This window comes from Lissotriton helveticus, chromosome 11 (genome assembly GCF_964261635.1).
Source record: "Lissotriton helveticus chromosome 11, aLisHel1.1, whole genome shotgun sequence".
Taxonomy (NCBI): domain Eukaryota; kingdom Metazoa; phylum Chordata; class Amphibia; order Caudata; family Salamandridae; genus Lissotriton; species Lissotriton helveticus.
Window position 1 is genome coordinate 1,105,069,347 of NC_136072.1, and position 21,414 is coordinate 1,105,090,760.

Sequence of the window (21,414 nt, forward strand, 5' to 3'; positions counted from 1 at the left end):
CAACACATAACAACATGGTGAAGTACAATGCGCAACCTAGGGGCTCAGGGGTATTTTAAGGGTGGGTTTATTTTTAGAGTATGGTATTTTTAGATTATAGATTATTATTTATTATTTTATCATTATTTTTTATTAGATTATTATTTTTATTATTTTATTAGGGTTCAGGGTGGGTTTTGGGTTATGGGGTACAGGGGTATTTTTAGGGTTCAGGGATAGGTTTGGGTATTTTGGGGTTCAGGGGTATTTGTAGCGTTCAGGGTGGGTTTTGGGTTATTGGGTAAAGGGGTATTTTTAGGGTTCAGGGATAGGTTTGGGTTTTGGGGTACAGGGGTATTTTTAGAATTCAGGGATAGGTTTGGGGTTTGGGGTACAGGGGTATTTTTAGGTTTCAGGGCTAGGTTTGGGTTTTGGGGTGCAGGGGTATTTTTAGGGACAGGGGTATTTTTAGGGTTAGGTTTGGGTTTTGGGGTACAGGGGTTTTTTCTGAGTTCAGGGCTAGGTTTGAGGGTACAGGGGTATTTTTAGGGTCCAGAGCTAGGTTTGGGATTTGGGGTACAGGGGTATTTTTTGGGTTCAGGGCTAGGTTTGGGGTAAAGGGGTATTTTTAGGGTTCAGGGCTAGGTTTGGGTTTTGGGGTACAGGGGTATTTTTTGGGTTCAGGGCTAGGTTTGGTGTAAAGGGGTATTTTTAGGGTTCAGGGCTAGGTTTGGGGGCACAGGGGTATTTTTAGGGTTCAGGGCTAGTTTTAGGTTTTGGGGTACAGGGGTATTTTTAGGGTTCAGGGTTAGGTATGGGGTATAGGGGTATTTTTAGGGTTCAGGGCTAGGTATGGGGTTTGGGGTACAGGGGTATTTTTAGGGTTAAGGGCTAGGTTTGGGATTTGGGGTACAGGGGTATTTATAGGGTTCAGGGCTTCGTTTGGGTTTTGGGGTACAGGGGTATTTTTAGGGTTCAGGGCTAGGTTTGGGGTACTTTTAGGGTTCAGGGCTAGGTATGGGTTTGGGGTACAGGGGTATTTTTAGGGTTAAGGGCTATGTTTGGGTTTTGGGGTTCAGGTTGTATTTTTAGGGTCAGGATGGGTTACTGTTTAAGTGTGCTGGGGTATTTTACGGAGTAAGGGTGGGTTATGATTATGGGGTGCAGGGGTATTTAAAGGGACCAGGGTGGGATTTTTTGTTATGGTGTACAGGGTAATTAAAAAAATACATAATATATATATATATTTAATATATATAAATATAAATTCAATTTAAATAAAGAAATGTTTTTTTTAAAATTAACAAAATGTTTTTTTATATATGTGTATATAAATATGTGTGTGTATATATATATATATATATATATATATATATATATATATATATATATATATATATATATATATATATATATATATATATATATATATATTCACTGAAAAAACCATAGGTTATAGACCATATATAGTTAGGAATTAGCATTTACAAAACCTTGAAAATTCACTGAAAAAACCATAGGTTATAGACCATATATAGTTAGGAATTAGCATTTACAAAACCTTATTTTACTCACACAAAACCATTGAAATTCCATATATAGTTAGTTGCACTAACTATATATCGCGCACCCGCAATCCACTGCTGATGATGTCACATATTACATCATTCATGACATGGTCAGTGACATCACTGATGACATCTCAAATGACATCACTGATTACATCATCCAGTGACTGTGTGTTTCTGTAAAGTTTAAATATGTTTTACATATTGAAGAATGAGTAGATGTATAAGTGTCTGGATGAAGGATTTAGTAGGTGCGTGACTGACTGTATGAGTGAGTGATTAAATGTGTCTCACTGAGTGCATGGGTTAGTGACTAAACTGTCTTAATTTGTGCATCATTATGTCTGTTGTTCTGTAAACTGCTGCATGTGTTGATCAGTAGCTATATGAGTAACTATATGGGTTATTGATTGATTGTCCAAGTATTTTTATGGGAGACTGAGTGTGTGTGTGGCTGGCTGGGAGATGTGTGACTCTGTGCAGATCAATGTGTACTTGTATCAATGATTGTATAAGAGAGTAAGTATGTGTTAGTATATGTTTGAAAATGTAAGGTACTCTATGTTTAAGTGTATAGATTAGAAAATAGAAGTGTGATTGATTCTTTACAGGACTGACTAGGTGTGTGAGTAACTCCATGGATGAGTGGCAGAGTGTGAGTGTCTGTATAGGTGTATGAGTGCATATGATAGTGTTGTAAAGATGAGTGATTGTATGTATGAATGATTGTATGGGTGAATGAGTGAATGTGTGTGTAGACATAGGAATCAGTGAGTGCGTATGTAGTAACTAGTATTGGTGTGTCAATGGTTAAAAAAATTATATTCTGTATTTAACACTGGGTGTAACAGAGGTTATATTAAAGTGTGAGGAGATGCATTGTATTGTCACATGAATGATATCATCAGTGATGTGACCATTGATGTCAAATGAGATGTCATCAGTGATGTCATTTGAGATGTCATCAGTGATGTCACTGACCATGTCATGAATGATGTAATATGTGACATCATCAGCAGTGGATTGCGGGTGCGCGATATATAGTTAGTGCAACTAACTATATATGGAATTTCAATGGTTTTGTGTGAGTAAAATAAGGTTTTGTAAATGCTAATTCCTAACTATATATGGTCTATAACCTATGGTTTTTTCAGTGAATTTCAATGGTTTTTTAATAGCAAATATCAAAAGCTTTTTTGTGGAAAATGACTAAAATTAGGTATACATAAGCGGCGTTCATTTATGTTCACCACAGCCACTGTTGAAAGTAAAGTGAAAGTCGCGAAACAGTGGCCACGCCATCTTGTCCCTTTTAGGCCCCATCATGCACGTAAGTGACAGCCATTTTGTGTGTTATGGCCTCTCTGCCCACTGCCAATAGCCTGCGCGTCTCTCTCCCCCTCACTCCCCGGCCTCGCAAGCATTCCCCCGTGCCCCGATAGCCCCCGGTCTCTCCTGCTTGGGCCATAAACGCACCTCTAATGCAACCCTGTCTCCGAGCCACATCCCGTGCTGAACCCCCTCGCTCTTTCATCTCATTCATAGAACAGGCCCTTTTTGATAACCTCTTCCTCCCTGCCCGATTGTCCGGCCTGATCCCAGGCCATCACCTAGCCCAACAGATGCAGTTTATTGCCCCCTACAGTAGCAAACTATAACATAAAAATCGTTAGAAAAAACAAAAGGAATCGAGCAAAATCAGTAGGCCACTGATGGGATCTCTTTTTGAACTCACTAAAATAGAAACATTAGGAACAACCCCTCATGAGAAATATGAAACTAGTGAGAGGAACCGAGCTCGACGCCATGATGGCTGCAAGACAGCTCGGCTCCGCCACCCACCCCGCCCAAAATAACGACAAACCCTATGCAAATATTATAAATATATACAACACACCAGCAAAGTAACAGGGTAAAACGTTTTATTAAATAACTATTTACATGGCAGCCTGCTGCAACATCGATCCAAATGCATGACGCTGTTCCTGTCCCTCCTTCCTTAAAGTAGCAATGTTGGGCTACTTTGGGCTACTTTTTAGTAGGATTTGGGCTTTAGAAAGTCTACAAAGGCCATCAGCCGGCGAGGTAGCATAGGTGGCGGCCTAGTGGTGGAGGACCGTTGTGCAAATAGCCCGGGGGCGACACCACGCGCCAAGGCCCGTCCCCAGGACATCCCGAGGTGATGTCCGGCAAGTTGTGTGGGGGGATGCCTTGCTGATGCCGCCACCCCCCCACCTTCTTGTTGCCTGATCCGGCCAGCTCAATCGATCGAGCATGAGACTCTCAAACCCAGGGTCGTAGGCCCGGCCATCTTGTGGGGCGCCCGCAGGAGAGACGGCGCGGACGGCCCCCTCTCCCCTCACCCCCAGGTGGAGCTGCAGCAGGGCGACCCTTAGCGTTTCACTCGCCGGTCAGCTGAAGCAGGGCGACCCTTATCGTTTCACTCGCCGGTCAGCTGAAGCAGGGCGACCCTTATCGTTTCACTCGCCGGTCAGCTGAAGCAGGGCGACCCTTAGCGTTTCACTCGCCGGTCAGCTGAAGCAGGGCGACCCTTAGCGTTTCACTCGCCGGTCAGCTGAAGCAGGACTGCCATTGGCGTTCCACTCGGTTGGATGGCCGGGTACCCGCTCCGGTGGCCGGGGTGAAGAGCGGCTGTTGCTGCGGAACGCTCAAAATGGCGGCCGACTCCCCGGATTTGGGCCTGGTCCACTAGAACGGCTCTGGACTACCCTGGAACTCGAATGCTTGCCTGCTCGGGCATGAGCCCCACTCTTGAAGACGTCCTCTCAGTTTTAAAGGTTCTACGAGAGTCGTTGGCCCTCGACTCCCGCGGGCTTCCGATGGGGGCAACCGCCACTGTTGCTCGACTATCCCCCATGGATATACCGCTGCCATGGGTGTCCGCCGCCTTATCCACATCTGGTGCCGTGAGGGAGGCTGATTCAGTGCATCGGCGGAGGGATACGCCTGCTGTCCCGCTCTCCGGAAGTGTCCACAACATTGTCACAGGATGGTAGTGCTCTCATGCTGACGCCAGTTTTTGTCCGAATTACTAAGAGACACTGTAGACTGCCAACTTGATCAGCTCCGGTGGGACCTCAGCGTGACCCGGTAGGGAAGATTTTGCCTCCCTCGCCTTTGAGTCATGGTTCATGCTGCCTGTTCTTTCTGTTGGCGCTAACAAACTTTTTTAACTGCCGAAAGGGATTCTGGTCCTGCCGTTAGTTATTGGAGACATTGAACTATACTCTGGACTGTAGAAGTTACAAGAAATTAAGAATATAAATAGGGAAATTGCTATAGTTTGAAGACATTTCTGAGGATTTTGTGATTATCAAACAATTTCAGGAATTAATGTAATTTATTGCTTTCCAGGATTAGTGGTATGCATCACATTTCGGAAAGCAGAACTTCAATCTGGCGGGAATTTCTACATTCCCACTGTGACACAAATGTGCTTTTCACATGTAACTATTGTCAATGAAACACATCTGGGCTCAGGCTCACCCAGGTAAAAGGAACGGATACGCCCAAGCGTGTGATCGTCTTGACACAAAGCTGACTCAAGTGTTGCTGCTGATGCTATGCAGACAAAAACTGGTTTTCAGTTTGTACATTCTTCAGGATTTTTCCATCCAAGGCTGGTTGAGAGTTTGTAGAACGATGGCTTCAGATTTTCAACATACTACTCTTCAACATTCTTCATAAATGTAAGAATGTGAGACTCACTAGGAGAACGGCCGTTTATCTTTCCTTTCAAAATGCTGCCAACAATATTTTCTGAATGGAAGACACCATCTTGTAGCATAAAGGGCTGCGTCAAGGGTGGTATTGCCCAGAATGTCTTGTTTTCAAGTGCTCGTAATGACGAACCAGGACTGTGGCAGAGCGTCCAAAATCCACATAAAACACCACTGCCAACTCTTCAATAACTTCCATCACCCAGCACCGCATTTCCAAAGAAACAGCATAGCAAGCTTTCGTGGCCTTTAGAGTTTTCGGAAGCAGTTTCCCAAGACCATCACTGCAGCCATTACAATCCAACAGAGGAACTTTTTCCAAGATCGGCATATTAACAGGGCTGCTGGTGTAATCGGGGCTCTTGCAGCCATTCAACTTAATTGAGGCTTTCACAATGACAGACCGCCCACTGAACTTCGTGCCATGACATTTACTTATAACATTCTGCTGGGTCTTCGCCGAACTGAAGTCTACAAATGCAAAGCATTTCATTCCGCTTTGACATTTCTTGACATGTAGTGGGTTGAAGTCTTTAAAGAGGTCCACAATTTGCTCCTCAGTCACATCACTTGAAAGATTCCCCAAGCCAGGCAGTTCCCACACCACTTGAAAGGACCTGCCTGGCCTCGACCAAAATGGCACCAGTATGGGAGCGACTTGCAACTCCTTATGACGTTCTAGTTACTTAGCCTTGACGTTATGGGGGATGTATGCGGTCTTTGTGCACATGGCGGGCGGGGAAGGATACTGACTGGGCATACGGACAACCCTATTGATGTCGGTTTTTCATTATTGATTATTGTATTATTAAAGCTTCGAAGTAATGTTACCCATGATACTCGCCCATGGTGTGCGTATGGACGATTTTATTGTAACTGATCCTGTTATACTTTCAATTATAAAATCAACCTTCACTGATCCTGCAACCGTTTGTCACGTTTATTTTTTTCAATTAAATGGCTCGCTTGTTACATACTCCTATACCCCTGGCTTTTGACCCTTTCCTACGCGCGGTCTGTACTACCGCCCTCGGGCGATCTATGTAATGAACAGACTACCATTGCCGAGACACAAGGGACTGCATCTCAGAGAGATAAGTCAAGTACCTGGTAGATAAAAACATTTTCGTGTTTATGCACGCTGATGTGCTTTGAACGCTGCCCCCTCTTTTCTTTTTCTGCAGGTTACATTGGAATTTCAGCTGAAGTATGGAGAAGACCTAAACCTCACCGTGTTCTACGCGAGGAAAAATAGGCTAGCTCTGTGAGACGGTACATTATATGTAGGAGCTATCTCTGGGAGCGTGAAAGATTGTATGGTATGAATGTGCGCATGGGCCCTGATTTGTACGGTATGAATGCGTATGTGTGGCGCACGACTGGGTCAATAAAAGAATGCTTTTTGTATGACTGAGGCGTTGGTGGAAGAGGTGTGGCGCCGCGGCCAGGGCGACTGACGCTGGAATCTGGGGACCACGGTTCGATCCCCGGCTCCGGCGGCAGGTTAGCCCAGCACCATGTGACTCTGGGCAATAGCTCGCTTAATCTTCCCGACGGCCCCCAGCGCCTAGAGACCCTTACGGGTGATTGTGCGCTTTACAAATGTGGACTTTACTATACTTTACTTTAATGGAATGAGAAAAATAAGCCCGAACATGGTATCCGCATGTGAAGGATGAAAAAGAATATAGCACTTTCCTTACTTAGGAACGACTCTCTCTGGTGCTAGTGAATGGGAGAGTAGCATACACCAGAAACTTGAAGGGTTATTTCAGTACGACGAACCCGACCCCAACCGATATCCCAAATGTACACCCAAAATAATGCGCACCAGTAAGTCAATTTATGTGCTGACTAAATAAGAGAAGTTAAGAGTACCCCGGGTTGGGGTTCATCCAAGATCCCCCTCAGCCCAGAAATTAGGGATATTGTTATGTTTTAGATTTACCCCTTCTTCTTCCACCCTCGTAGAAAAGTCAGAATCATACCATCGCACGTCCGACTGACACCCCTCCTTTACATCAGCTTGGATCATCATTTTCTAGATGTTGGAAGGCCCCACCGTGAGTATAAGCACGACTGGACTAGTGTCCGACCAACTAAAAAAGGAGTAAGTGTTTTCGAAAACGAGGTTACCAACAAAAATTGTCTACTATTAGGAAGGAAGGAGAACAAAGAACTCGACCCCCAAATGAATGAATTGGAATACTGAGAATACGCAACGCGCATGAAAAAGTCCTTTTGCCCAAAATAGCTCTGTGTTTTGTCTTAGGTTTCCGTACTTGATGTATGTAATGTCGCACCCTGTCTGGTATTTGTGTGTACGTAAACTATGAATTTATGTTTTCCCTCAGCTTGTGTTTTATACGTGAAACCGACCCGTACTGTTCAATATGTGTGTGCACTGAATAACCTATTATTATACACGTTTTTCTCTCTCTCTCTTTATGTTGTACGTGTACTAATAGCCTATTTGGTGCGCACGACGCTCTCTCCCTCTGAGGGCTCCCTTGCTCCCTTTTGAATAAATGACGACACTGTACCTCGCCGGTACAGGTATAATTGGCTTTAGACACAACAGTGTTTGAACAAATTGATAGAAACAAAACGATCGTATTTTGCCATATTACTACCTCTCCTTTCTGTAAAATGTTGGAACTTAATTGGCTGAGAAAGAAAGGACAGGTAAGACGACTGATGTCCCCTAATCTGACCCTTAAAAGGGAACTATATGTCAGTGGTTTTTTGTTTTAAAGCCTTAGTAACACCACCCTCATCATTTAGATTACCACCGCCCATTGCACAAAAGTAGAATGTCCGAAACGTCCCCGTTTAAATATAAAAATAAATAAATAAATAAAAACACTAAAAAAAAAAAAAAAACGAACAATCAATAAACATACAATATTTGAAAAGTCTATCATTCTTTTTCCCTCATAGTACGCTTCCCACACCGCTTCCCGGTGCGCGTACCGGGCACTCCCCACGCAAAAAAACTATTTTTTGTTTGTTTTTTTTGCCCCGCGGGGGTCCTTTTAAAGCCTCCACATCAAACCTAGGGGGCCAGGGAGAATCTACTATGCCCCCTTATGGTCATTTCCCCCTTTGTTTTGGCCTCCTCTTGTCTCTCGATCCTACCAAGTGACAAGATGGCGGCCGCTCCGGACTGTTTAGAATGTTGACAGACACCAGAGAGCCAATCAGCTTCGCTTCGCGAAGTTCTGTTACGCGTCAAGTACGCGAACCGGGGCGCTACCCGGAGCGCTGTTACAGATATATATATTTTTTTGAACGTTAATTTATCAAAATCCACTGGAGCACATATATTGAGACCTAGCAAAGGCACATCGGGCTACCAGTCCCTACAATTTTGCCAAGTTTCGTGGAAATCCATTCAGCCGTTCGGGCTAAAAGTGAGGCCAACCGCCCTATGGAAAATTGCATGGGAAAAACGCGTTTTGGGACCCCCCTTTTTTCTCGGCCCCCCCTTGACGAAACCCCCCAAATTTTCAGGGGCTGCTCAGAAACAATGTTCAATTTTCCTGAAAATTTCAGCCAATTCCGTCCACAAACGCCAAAGTTATTAGACATAGAATTTCCAAAAATCCCATAGAGAAAAAATCCTAACTATATATACCTACTGGCGACTGCCAGTAGGTAATATATATATATATATATATATATATATTATGCATATATAAAATATGCAGTCTAAACCATAATACTAGGCTCCAATATGTCAACATTGCATTGAAACGGTTCTCATTTGAAATATTTAAAAATAAGAAATAACATTTTCATGAATATATCTGTTGCTCATGTTATGAATACAATGTTATACGCCGTCAAAAAGACATGACCTAACTGTCACCTGTGGGGCATGATGAGAGCCTTGAGGTATTAAAGGCACGGCGCCTCTGAGTGTTCTATTTGCAGCCTTCTAGGCTAATGTGCCTACTATTAACTTGCCTTTTTCCTTTGAAAATAAAGGCTATGTTAAAAAACAAGTTAAAGGCATTTTCTCTGTGTCCTGAAAATGCTATTGTTTATGTTTTTTAAGTATTTCAAATGAAAAGAAATTCAATCCAATGTTGGCATATTTGAGCCTAGTATTATGGTTTAGGCTGCATATTTCATTTATGCATTACATACACACACACACATATATATATATATATATATATATATATACATATATATACATATATATATATATATATATATATATATATATATATATTACCTACTGGCGGTCGCCAGTAGGTAGTTATAGTTAGGACCTAGTTTCCATAGGAAATCCGCAACATTGTATTGGGAATAACTTTGGCGTCGGTTGAGGAATTTGCTTGTAATTTTCCCAAATTTTGGCCAGCTCCGCTGCGCTCCTTCCCTGAAAGTCTTGGGTAGATTCGTCAAGCGGGGGCCGAGAAAAAAGGGGGATCCCAAAACGTGTTTTCCCCATGTTCATTTCTATAGGACCTTTAGACACGGCTACAGCCCGAACCACTGAACGGAATTACACCAAACTTGGCAAAATGGTAGAGTCTGGTACGCAGATCACGCTTTTGGTTAAATAGTGTAAATCCCTCCAGTAGTTCCTGAGAAAATTAAAGTTGAAATCAATTATATATCTATAAGCGCATCGTGCGCGCACCTTGCCGTGCACGAGCTCCGTGCTGATTGGCTGCCACTGTCTGTCAACACTCCAAAACAGAAATGGATGGCAGCCATCTTGTGCCTCAGTAGACTGAGGCACAAGAAAGCAGAAAAAAAAGAGTAGAACTCAAAAAGGGGGCAGGGTAGAAGCACCATGACCACCTAGGCCTGCTCAGGGGGTCCCACAGGGACCCCCGAGGCGAAAAAAAAAAAAAGAAAAATTTCGAAAAATCGAGGGGTGCGCGCACCCCATGATTTTCTCAAAAAAAAACAAATATTTTTTTTTTTGCCTTGGGGGTCCTTGTGGGAACCCCTGAGCAGGCCTAGGGGGTCAGGGTGCTTCTACCCTGCCCCCTTTTTGCGTTCTAAAACTTCTCGAGCATGAGCTGCATGCTCATTGGCTTTCAACACTTCAAACCAGGAAGTGTTGGCAGCCATCTTGTGCTCGGTAGACCGAGGTACAAGAAAGCAGAAAAACAAATGTGTAGAACACAAAAAGGGGGTAGGGTAGAAGCACCCTGACCCCCTAGGCCTGCTCATGGGGTCCCCCAATAACCCCCAAGGCCAAAAATATTTTTTTTTAAATACCCGGTATTTTTATTCAGGGGGACCAAATTGTGGGGGCATAGTGATAAAGAAGTGTGGGGGGTGCCCAATCCCCCCCACACTGCCCCGGGGACCGCCGCCCTCCGGGGCAAAGCAACGCAGCCCCCTGGCGCATACTGGAGGCTCCTGGTGGGCTAGTTGCCTCCCAGGGAATTAGTTCCCCCTCTGCAAACGCGCCCGTGGGCTGCGCTGCAGAGAGGTGTAGAAAAGGGTGTGGCCTCATTACACATCTCTGCAATGCAGCCCCCTGGGGAATACTGGAGGTTCCTGGTGGGCTAGTTGGCCCCCAGTATGCAAGGGGAATTAGTTCCCCCTCTGCAAACGCGTCAGGGGGCTGCGTTGCGGAGAGGTGTACAAATATTTGGTATCAATTTATAGTAAAAATATGTAATGCAATTTAAAAAATAACATATCTAAAAATAAAAAAATTATAATATAGTAAATCAGTGTAAAAAATATAACAATTATTACATAAAAAATTTTCATTTACAAAACCATTGAAATTCACTGAAAAAACCATAGGTTACAGCCACGTCATAGTTAGGAATTAGCATTTAAAAAACCTTTGAAATTCACTGAAACAACCGTAGGTTTTACACACGTTATAGTTAGGAATTAGCATTTAAAAAACATAGCAAATTCATTGAAAAAACCATAGGTTTTATATCAGTTGTAGTTAGCTGGACAATTTACTCATACAAAACTATTGAAATTCCCACGTTATAGTTAGTTGTACTCACTATAACTGGCGCGCCCGCAAAGCACTGCTAATGACGTCACATATTACATCACTAATGACATAGTCAGTGACATCACTCATGACATCACTGATGACATCACTGATGACATCTCAAATGACATCACTGAGGACATCCCTGATGACATCATCCAGTGAATGTGTGTCTTTCTGAAATAAAATATATATTTTATATATGTGTACCTAAACGTCGATGGAAGAACAAACGATTAAATTAGAGTTTAAATGGATGGGGTTTTTTAATTGGTTGTATAACTAACTTATTAAGTGTATGTTACTAAATATATGTATTACCAATTATTGTTTAAAGTTGTAAATACCTGTATCACTGCCTCCCTTTATCTATAGACCGATGCTTAGGTTGGTGAGTAGCTACATGATTGTCTATATGGGTTATTAGTTAGTTTTTTGAGTATTATTATGAGTGTCTGTTAAGTTTGGTGGGAGGTATTACTTTGTGCATATATGAATGAATGAGTGTCTTACTGTTAGCATATGTTTTGAAGTCCCTTGCTCATTCCACCATCAGGATTCAAGCAAGCCGGGCCGAAGACGGCTGAAATGCCAGAAACCGGTCCCCGGAAGCTTGTTTCCTTCCCAGTGTAAGAATTGGCTTTTGTAGTCTGGTCTGCCCTGTTCCCATGATGCACTGGGCCAGGGACAGACTAATTTGCATACAGCCAGGTTCTGAAACTGGGATGGTGCAATGAGCTAAAAAACGGTGTTGGATTTAGCCCTGATCTCTTGACTGGGTGAGAGTATTCTGCTTAATTCAGAGACTCTGTCCATCACCACCCCTTGTTGTAAATATTTTTGTCCACCCTAAGCGTGGAAGGGTATACTCAGATGTGAGTCCCTTGCTCATTGCACCATCAGGATTCAAGCAAGCCGGGCCGAAGACGGCTGAAATGCCAGAAACCGGTCCCCGGAAGCTTGTTTCCTTCCCAGTGTAAGAATTGGCTTTTGTAGTCTGGTCTGCCCTGTTCCCATGATGCACTGGGCCAGGGACAGACTAATTTGCATACAGCCAGGTTCTGAAACTGGGATGGTGCAATGAGCTAAAAAACGGTGTTGGATTTAGCCCTGATCTCTTGACTGGGTGAGAGTATTCTGCTTAATTCAGAGACTCTGTCCATCACCACCCCTTGTTGTAAATATTTATGTTTTGTTTGGGTGTGTTAGTGAGTGAATGACTGTCAGAATAATTTCTTTATGAGTAACTACATAGGTTTTAAATTAGTATAAGTAAGAATTGAGGCATATAGATAAGTATGTGTGAGAGTGAGAAATTGTAAGAGTTTCTGTATAAATACTTTTTTGTTCCTATAAGAGATAGTTTTTGTAATAAAGTATGTGTACGTTTCTGTAGAAGTAAGATTAGTGGTGTATGTATAGCTGTATAAGCAAGTGTATGGTTGTTTTATAATTTATTTGCTTGTGTGAGTATGTGTGTGAGTAACTCTAAGGATGAGTGTCGTTGTGTAACAAAATGTATAGATGAATGAGTATTTATGATGATTGAGTATGTGTATGAGTAACTATATAGATATGTTGGTGAATGAGCAAATGTGTATGTAGATTTTGCAATTTCTGAATAGATTGTTGTAAGTGGAATTAGTTTCTCCATTGTATTGAAATTATTTGATTCTATTTTTCAATGTGTGTATCAAAACTTATATTACACTGAGAGAGAGTCTGCCATTCTTTCACAAGGATGATGTCATCAGTGATGTCATGAATGATGTCATGGGTGATGTCACTGACTATGTCATGAGTGATGTAATATGTGACGTCATTAGCAGTGCTTTGCGGGCGCGCCAGTTATAGTGAGTACAACTAACTATAACGTGGGAATTTCAATGGTTTTGTAGGAGTAAATTGTCCAACTAACTATAACTGATATAAAACCTATGGTTTTTTCAATGAATATACATATATATATATATATATATATATATATATATTCCCTACTGGCGATAGCCAGTAGGTATATATAGTTAGGGCCTAGCTACCATAGGAAATCCGCAACATTCTATTGGGAATAACTTTGGCGCCGGTTGAGGAATTTGCGTGTCATTTTCTAACATTTTTGGCCAGCTCCGCTGCGCTCCTTCCCTAAAGTTTCAGGGGGATTCGTGAAGTGGGGGCTGAGAAAAAAGGGGGGTCCCAAAACGTGTTTTCCCCATGTTAATTTCCATAGGACGTTCTGACAAGGCTACAGCTCGAACCGCTGAACGGAATTACACCAAACTTGGCAAAATTGTAGGGACTGGTACGCATAAGTGCCTTTGCTATATTTGGTGAAAATTGCTCCAGTGGTTTTTATGAAAATTAACTTCAAAAACACATATATCTGGGCGGAGCCTAACCCCACATCTCATCGTGAGATCTGATTGGCTGTCAGCACTTCATCCAAGAAGTGTTGGCAGCCATCTTGGGACCAATATACATGATAGCACCTCATTAAAAAGCATTGTATTTAATAGAGGGTTTTAGGACTTTAGTTACATTATAAATCATTTGTTGATGGTACCATACTCCTTTTAGGAATTGTGGTGTGTTGTAAGGTGATTTTACCATGTGAAAAAGCCTTCTGCTGGGATATCATGAATCATGTTTGAAAGAAAACTATTATCTCATGCTTTTCCCACAGTGGTTTGGAAGGGGATCTATAAGCTAAACTGAAAGCACATTTTCTGTAAATTCACATTATCTTTCTCAGTCATGTGAGAATGAAGTCTGACATTCTCAGTAAAACATGTACATCCAACAAGGACAGAGACTGTCAGTTGATTCCTTTGTGTTCTACTGCAGCCTCCTAGAGTGTTCTAAAGAACAACTAGAGCGCTAACAGTCCTACTTATTACAAAGGTATGGCACACCTGAAGCCATCTTGATTGGAATAAAGTGGTAACTCTTAAAACATTTAGTTTAAAAAGGAACAAAATGAGGGGGTATATTTTGCCATAGAAAGTATGATTAGTGCTGCAGAAAGAAAAATTAGGGCAACAAAGAAGGTTTGGGTCCTATCTCTGACCGACTTGGACCACTTCAATATACCAAACAGAACAGATGGCCAGTCAGGTTTACTTTTTTGTCATTTGATCACACCCAGCCTGTGAGTACTGAGTGGTCGACTATTTTATTTTAGTTTTTTATCTTATTTTACTTTTTCATTTAATTCTTTGTATGTCATCAAAAGAACAGTTATCAAACAATAAAGAATGCATTAAAAAAAACTATGTGCGCAATGTATACACGTGTTCAATATGTACACTATCAATACTCAATTTCAAAAACACCAAAAATACATTACAACAAATGAATTGATACAATGCCTAAGAACAATTTTTTGGAAATAGGCACCAGTCCTTCAAATTATATACCAGAAGACAGGCGGACAAGAAAGTTCATAAATACTGCCTGTCTGTCTTACAAAGCCAGTGATTAGATAATAAAATGATTGTAGGATTGCACTGCTAGGGATGGAAGGCGTGGTATTATTTTTATCCCTAGTTGCACCCTTCTTCTTTATCACAGGCTCGGGGTCATTTGGCACATTTTGAGTGACTTCCCAAATCCTCTTCTATTTCATAAAAAAATTCTGACATGCAGTCTCCCAAGATGGCCACCAGAGGCAAAAGGGCCCAAATGTAGCCCAAATATCACCCAGATGTAGCCCAAGTATAGCCCAATGACAGAATGTCCCAGAGTGTTCTAAAGAACAACTAGAGCGCTAACAGTCTTACTTATGACAAAAGTATGGCACACCAGAAGCCATCTTGATTGGAATGAAGTGGTAAGTCTGAAAACATTTAATTTAAAAAGGAACAAAATGAGGGGGTTCATTTTGCCATAGAAAGTATGATTAGCAGCAGACTTCCCTGGTGAGAAGTAGCTTTACTACAGTGATCTAATGAGCAATTAGAGTGCTAACATTCAGAATTTATGGCAAATGTGTGACACATCTGAATGCCTTCTTGATGGAACCAAAGTAAACAAGCATTGAAAATGCAATAGATCTCGCCCTCGTTGAAGTTAAAGCCATTCTGTTTGTAATGAGGTGGCTTTTTAGCTTTGCTTTTATTAGTGTTTTTACAACTTTCATGTAAATAACATGCATATGTATGCATATATGTATATGTGTGCATGCATTTATATTTATATAGATATGCAGATTATATATGTTTATATATGTATGTATGACATTTGTTACCCACCTTATGGATTAAAAAACAGCAACTTTACATCTCTTGCCTCGAGTGCTGATTATTGGCTGTCCGCAAACTTTTCTGTGCAGGAGGCACATTGTGAAAGGTTGGTATATATATATATATATATATATATATATATATATATACATATATATATATATATATATATATATATATATATACATAAATGCATATGCATATATATATGCATATATATATGTGCATATGTGTGCGTGCAGAGAGAGGTAGAGAGGTAGAGGTAGAGAGGTAGAGGTAGAGACTAGTAGAGAGAGAAGTAGAGAGCGGTAGAGAGGTAGAGAGAAGAGAGTGAGTAATAGAGAGTAGAGAGTGAGTAGTAGAGAGTAGTAGAGAGCAGTAGAGAGAGTAGTAGAGAGTAGTAGAGTGAATAGTAGAGTGAGTAGTAGAGTAAATAGTAGAGTGAGTAGTAGAGAGTGAGTATTAGAGAGTAAGTAGTAGAGTAAGTAGTAGAGTGAGTATTAGAGAGCAGTAGAGTGAGTAGTAGAGAGTAGTAAAGAGTGAGTAGTAGAGAATAGTAGAGAGTGAGTAGCAGAGAGAATAGTAGAGTAGTAGAGAGTGAGTAGTAGAGAGTAGTAGAGAGAGTAGTAGAGAGTAGTAGAGAGTGAGTAGTAGAGAGTGAGTAGTAGAGAGTGAGTAGTAGAGAGTGAGTAGTAGAGAGTAGTAGAGAGAGAGTGAGTAGTAGAGAGTGAGTAGAGAGTGAGTAGTAGAGAGTAGTAGACAGTGAGTAGTAAAGAGTGAGTAGTAGAGAGAGTAGTAGAGAGTAGTAGAGTAGTAGAGAATGAGTAGTAGAGAGTGAGTATTAGAGAGTAGTGGAGTAGTAGAGAGTAAGTAGTAGAGAGTAGTGGAGAATATTCCAAAGTTTGGCACAGCACCACTTGCACAATAAGTCCAAACAAATCATATCACTTAGAGTCCTTATTGAAGCGCTGAATCTTGGTGTATATTCAAATGCTTTTATTTTCCTTAAGTTTATGTACCCTAGCTAGCTGACGCGTTTCGTTCTGTACAACAGAACTTCTTCAGGGCGTTCTTATTTCCTTCAAGTTATGTCGGTATCCTGTTGTCATATAACTAGATATTTCTTCCAAATGTTAGACGAGACGTAAGTACATTCTTATTCAAAGTGACTAGGTATCAATTTTACCCACACAATTCGGGCAGACTTGAGTAATAGCATCCTCAAAGTCAGTCTTTCAAAAATTCCAAAGTATAGGACATGATAATCCAAATCCAAATGTTTCTCAAGAAAAGTCATTTTCAATCGTTTGGAATTTCGGCGTTTGGGCAGATATGACCCAGGGACCCCCAGTATGCAAGGGGAATTAGTCCCCCCTCTGCAAACGCGCCAGTGGCCTGCGTTGCAGAGAGGTGTAAAAAGAGGCATAGCCTCATTACACCTCTGTGCAATGCAGCCCCCTGGCGCATACTGGAGGTTCCAGGTGGGCTAGTTGGCCCCCAGGGACCCCCAGTATGCAAGGGGAATTAGTTCCCCCTCTTCAAACATGCACGGGGGCTGCGTTGCAGAGAGGTGCAAAAAAGGGTGTGGCCTCATTACACCTCTCTGCAATGCAGCCCCCTGCCGCATACTGGAGGCTCCTGGTGGGCTTTCAGGTCTTATATAGTTAGGAATTAGCATTAAAAAAACCTTTGAAATTCACTGAAAAAAACATAGGTTTCAGACCTTATATAGTTAGGAAATAGCATTTAAAAAACCTTTGAAGAGTGATGAAAGATTTTACTAGTGTATGAAAAGGTGTATGTGATTGTCACGTGGATGATGTCATCAGTGATGTCATCAGTGATGTCATTTGGGATGTCATCAGTGATGTCACTGACCATGTCATGAATGATGTAATATGTGACATCATCAGCAGTGGATTGCGGGTGCGCGAAATATAGTTAGTACAACTAACTATATAGGAGCAATTTTAATGGTTTTGTAGGAGTGAAATGTCCAGCTAACTATAGCACCCCTAAAACGTATAGTTTTTTGAGTGAATTGTAAAGGTTTTTTAAATGCTAATTCCTAACTATATAAGGCCTGAAACCTATGGTTTTTTCAGTGAATATATATATATATATATATATATATATATATATATATATATATATATATATATATATATATATACACATATATATATATTCACATATATATATATATATTCACTGAAAAAAACATAGGTTTCACACCAGTTATAGTTAGCTGAACATTTTACTCATTCAAAACCATTGAAATTCCCACGTTATAGTTAGTTGGACTCACTATAACTCGCGCGCCCGCAATCCACTGCTGATGATGTCACATATTACATCATTCATGACATGGTCAGTGACATCATTGATGACCTCTCAAATGACATCACTGATGACATCACTGATGAAATCATCCAGTGAATGTGTGTTTCTGAAAAATAAAAATATGTTTTCTATATTGAAGAATGAGTGGATGTATGAGTGTCTGGATGAAGGATTTAGTAGGTGCGTGACTGTGACTCTGGATATATGTGTGAGCAGTTGATTCACTTGGTATATGGGTTCAAGAGTGCATGTGGAAAGAGCTGTATGGGTGGTTGACTGTGTGCATGGGTGTGTTGGTGAGTGAATGGCTATCTCAGTGCTCAATGTCCAAGTAAGTACATATGTAAAACACAGTGCATGTGAGAGTTGGCATATATAAATGACTATACATGAGAGTCTGTGATTGCGTAAGTGACTGTATGGATCAATGTGTACTTGTATCAGTGATTGTAAAAGAGAGTAAGTATGTGTTAGTATATGTTTGATTAAGTAAGGTTTAGTGAATAAAACTGTGTAGTTGAGGAAATGGGAGTGTGATTGATTCTTTGCATAACTGACTAGGTTTGTGAGTAACTATGTGGATGAGTGTCAGCGTGTGAGTGTCTGTATAAGTGTATGAGTGTATATGATAGTGTTCTATTGATGAGTGACTGTATGTATGAGTGATTGTATGGGTGAATGAGTGGATGTGTGTGTAGACCTAGAAATCAGTGAGTGCGTATGTAGTTACTGGTATTGGTGTGTCAATAATTTCAGGAATGGTAGTTTGTATTTAACACTGGGTGTATCAAAGGTTAGATTAGAGTGTGAGGAGGTGTATCGTATTATCACATGGATGATGTCATCAGTGATGTCATCAGTGATGCCATTTGAGATGTCATCAGTGATGTCATCAGTGATGTCATTTGAGATGTCATCAGTGATGTCATCAGTGATGTCACTGACCATGTCATGAATTATGTAATATGTGACATCATCAGCAGTGGATTGCGGGCGCGCGAGTTATAGTGAGTCCAACTAACTATAACGTGGGAATTTCAATGGTTTTGTATGAGTAAAATGTTCAGCTAACTATAACTGGTGTGAAACCTATGGTTTTTTCAGTGAATTTGAAAGGTTTTTTAAATGCTAATTCCTAACTATAACGAGTGTTAAACCTATGGTTTTTTCAGTGAATTTCAAAGGTTTTTTAAATGCTAATTCCGAACTATAACGTTTGTGAAACCTATGGTTTGTTCAGTGAATTTCATAGTTTTTTTAAAAGCTAATTCCTTTGTATATCGACTTTGTAACCTAAGTTTCTTTTTTTATTAGCTGTTTTTTACAAATAATAATTATATTTAAAAAAAAAAATTATTTGTTAAATGTATATATTTTTTTGAATAATTTTTTCCTGGTGCGCTCAGGGTGCGCGCACCGGTAAGCTTACCCGTATCATTTTGACTTGGAGCGCTCAGGGTGCGCGCACCGGTAAGCTCTCCCGAGAGCGCAGCAAGAGCGCTATTTCTGCGTTCGTAAAAAAAAATATGTATGAAAACTAAATAATAATGCAAGACATTCTGTACCATACTTATAAAGCAGTATTTTTGATTTTCCGAATGAAAATGATTTTGCATTTCCGTAAAGCTACCAAAACGTCACTCAGGTACGCCGCGTAAGCGCCCCCGGAAGCGCCTACGTTCGCGCCACGTAAGCGCCCCGGAAGCGCTCCGGTGCGCGTAGCGTAAGCGCGTTAAGTCATGTGAACTTAAAATAACAATTTTCATTGGTTGCTAACAGATTTTTTTTCCAAAGAATGAAAACCCCACCCTTTTCCTTCACTTCTTCTTTCACTTTGGTGAGAGCAAGACCTCTTTTTTTCTCTGCTTATAATCTGTGGATACAATGGCTGCCAGAGCATCCAGCAGCAGTGAAGAGTCATATGGATTCATAGATGAAGAGCCTCCTCAGCCGAAGGTGAAAGAACATTTCATCTGGAAATTTTTTGATATTCCTGAGGGATTTAAAAAAGTAAATGCTCCCAAGGTGGAATGTAAGATCTGCCATACTGTACTTTCCCGAGGAGACCCCCGAAGGAAGTACAGTTTTGGTAATTCTACCATGATTCGCCACGTACAGAGATGGCATCCCCAGAACTATGCCCGGGAGAGTGTCAGGGCTCTGGCACGAGAGGCTCCAAGAGATGGTGCCTCTACTTCAACTGGAGGAGCAACTGCATCGGTGAGGGGGCGACCACAGGAGCTGATCCCAAACATTCAGCCTATTTCTAATGAGGCATCCATCAAATGCAAACATTGTGATGCCCTAATTTGTTACGGGGAACAAAGTATTTTGATCATTGCTCGAGCATTGCAGAACCACCGCTGCCGTCCCCAGCCCTAATTTGGATTTTTTTTTTTTTGCTCCTGTTGAGCAGTTTGCCACTCCCTATTTTTGTTTCTGTTGAAAAAAAAGAAGAAAGAAGAAAAAAAAAGTTCTTTTTAGAACTACCTCCAATTCTCAAAAAAGAGCTGTGTTCTTAAAAAAAATGAAAAAGAGTAACTGAAGTGGAGTGCAGTGAGAGGGGAGAGGAAAATGAGTGAGAAAGCAAAGAAAGGGACGAGAGGGGAAGGGAAGTGAAGTAGGGGGACTGAAAGAAGGTGAGTGTGGGAGGTGAGTGAGGAGAAGGAGAGTGAACATGAGGAATGAGGATAAGTGAAGAAAATGTAGTAAAGGAACGGGGGTGTGGAAGGGTAAGAAAAGAGCAGTGATGTTTAGGAAAGAGTGGAGATACAGACTGGATAAAGGCAAGTGAGTGTGAGACAAGGTGAGTAAGGGAGTAAAGAGCCAGAGAAAGTGAAAGAAAAAGTGAGAGTAGAAGACTGAGGGCCTCATTTATGAGGCCATGCGTCACTTTTACGCCGCCGGTGCGTCACTTTTTGTGACGCACCAGTGGTGTAAAAAAAGGGCCTTGTTGAGTCATATTTACAAAGTGAGGCATCTAGGTAGATGTGTCACTTTGTAAACCCCTGCACCACATTATACCTGCGCCAGGTATAATGTATGCAAAGGGGGCGTATCGACGCAAGGAAGGGTCGTAGAAGTGACGCAGTGAAATCTATGACATTTCACTGCGTCACTTTTAGGACGCCGTTGCGTCAAAATCTTGCGCCTGCCTCACAGCAGGCGTAAGACTGACGCAGGCCCTTTCACATGGGGCTTGCCCCATGTGAAAGGATGCATTGCTGGAAATTATTTTTTTACTATAATTTTTTTACACTGTTTTGCACTGTGGTGCGCTTGAGGGCCTCATTTATGAGGCCATGCGTCACTTTTACGCCGGCGGTGCGTCACTTGTTGTGACGCACCAGTGGTGTATAAATTGCACCTTGTTGAGTCATAATTACAAAGTGAGTGTCAGGGGGTCCCTGCCTGCCACGAGTCGGGTACCGACATTGATCCCTGTTCCTTTCCACCCCGGCGTGCACAGGACAGCTACGTTCCCTTTAAGGCAGCCTGGGCTTGCCCGGAGGAGGGAGTTCCTCAGATGACGTCATCCTCGTTCCACCTATCAG

General features: G+C 41.5%; 1 protein-coding gene across 8 annotated transcripts in view; it reads right to left on the bottom strand.

The window, feature by feature from the left end:
• The window catches only part of CABIN1 (calcineurin binding protein 1), a 1,271,888-nt gene that overhangs the window by 820,439 nt on the left and 430,035 nt on the right, over positions 1-21,414 (bottom strand). The window lies entirely within an intron of this gene.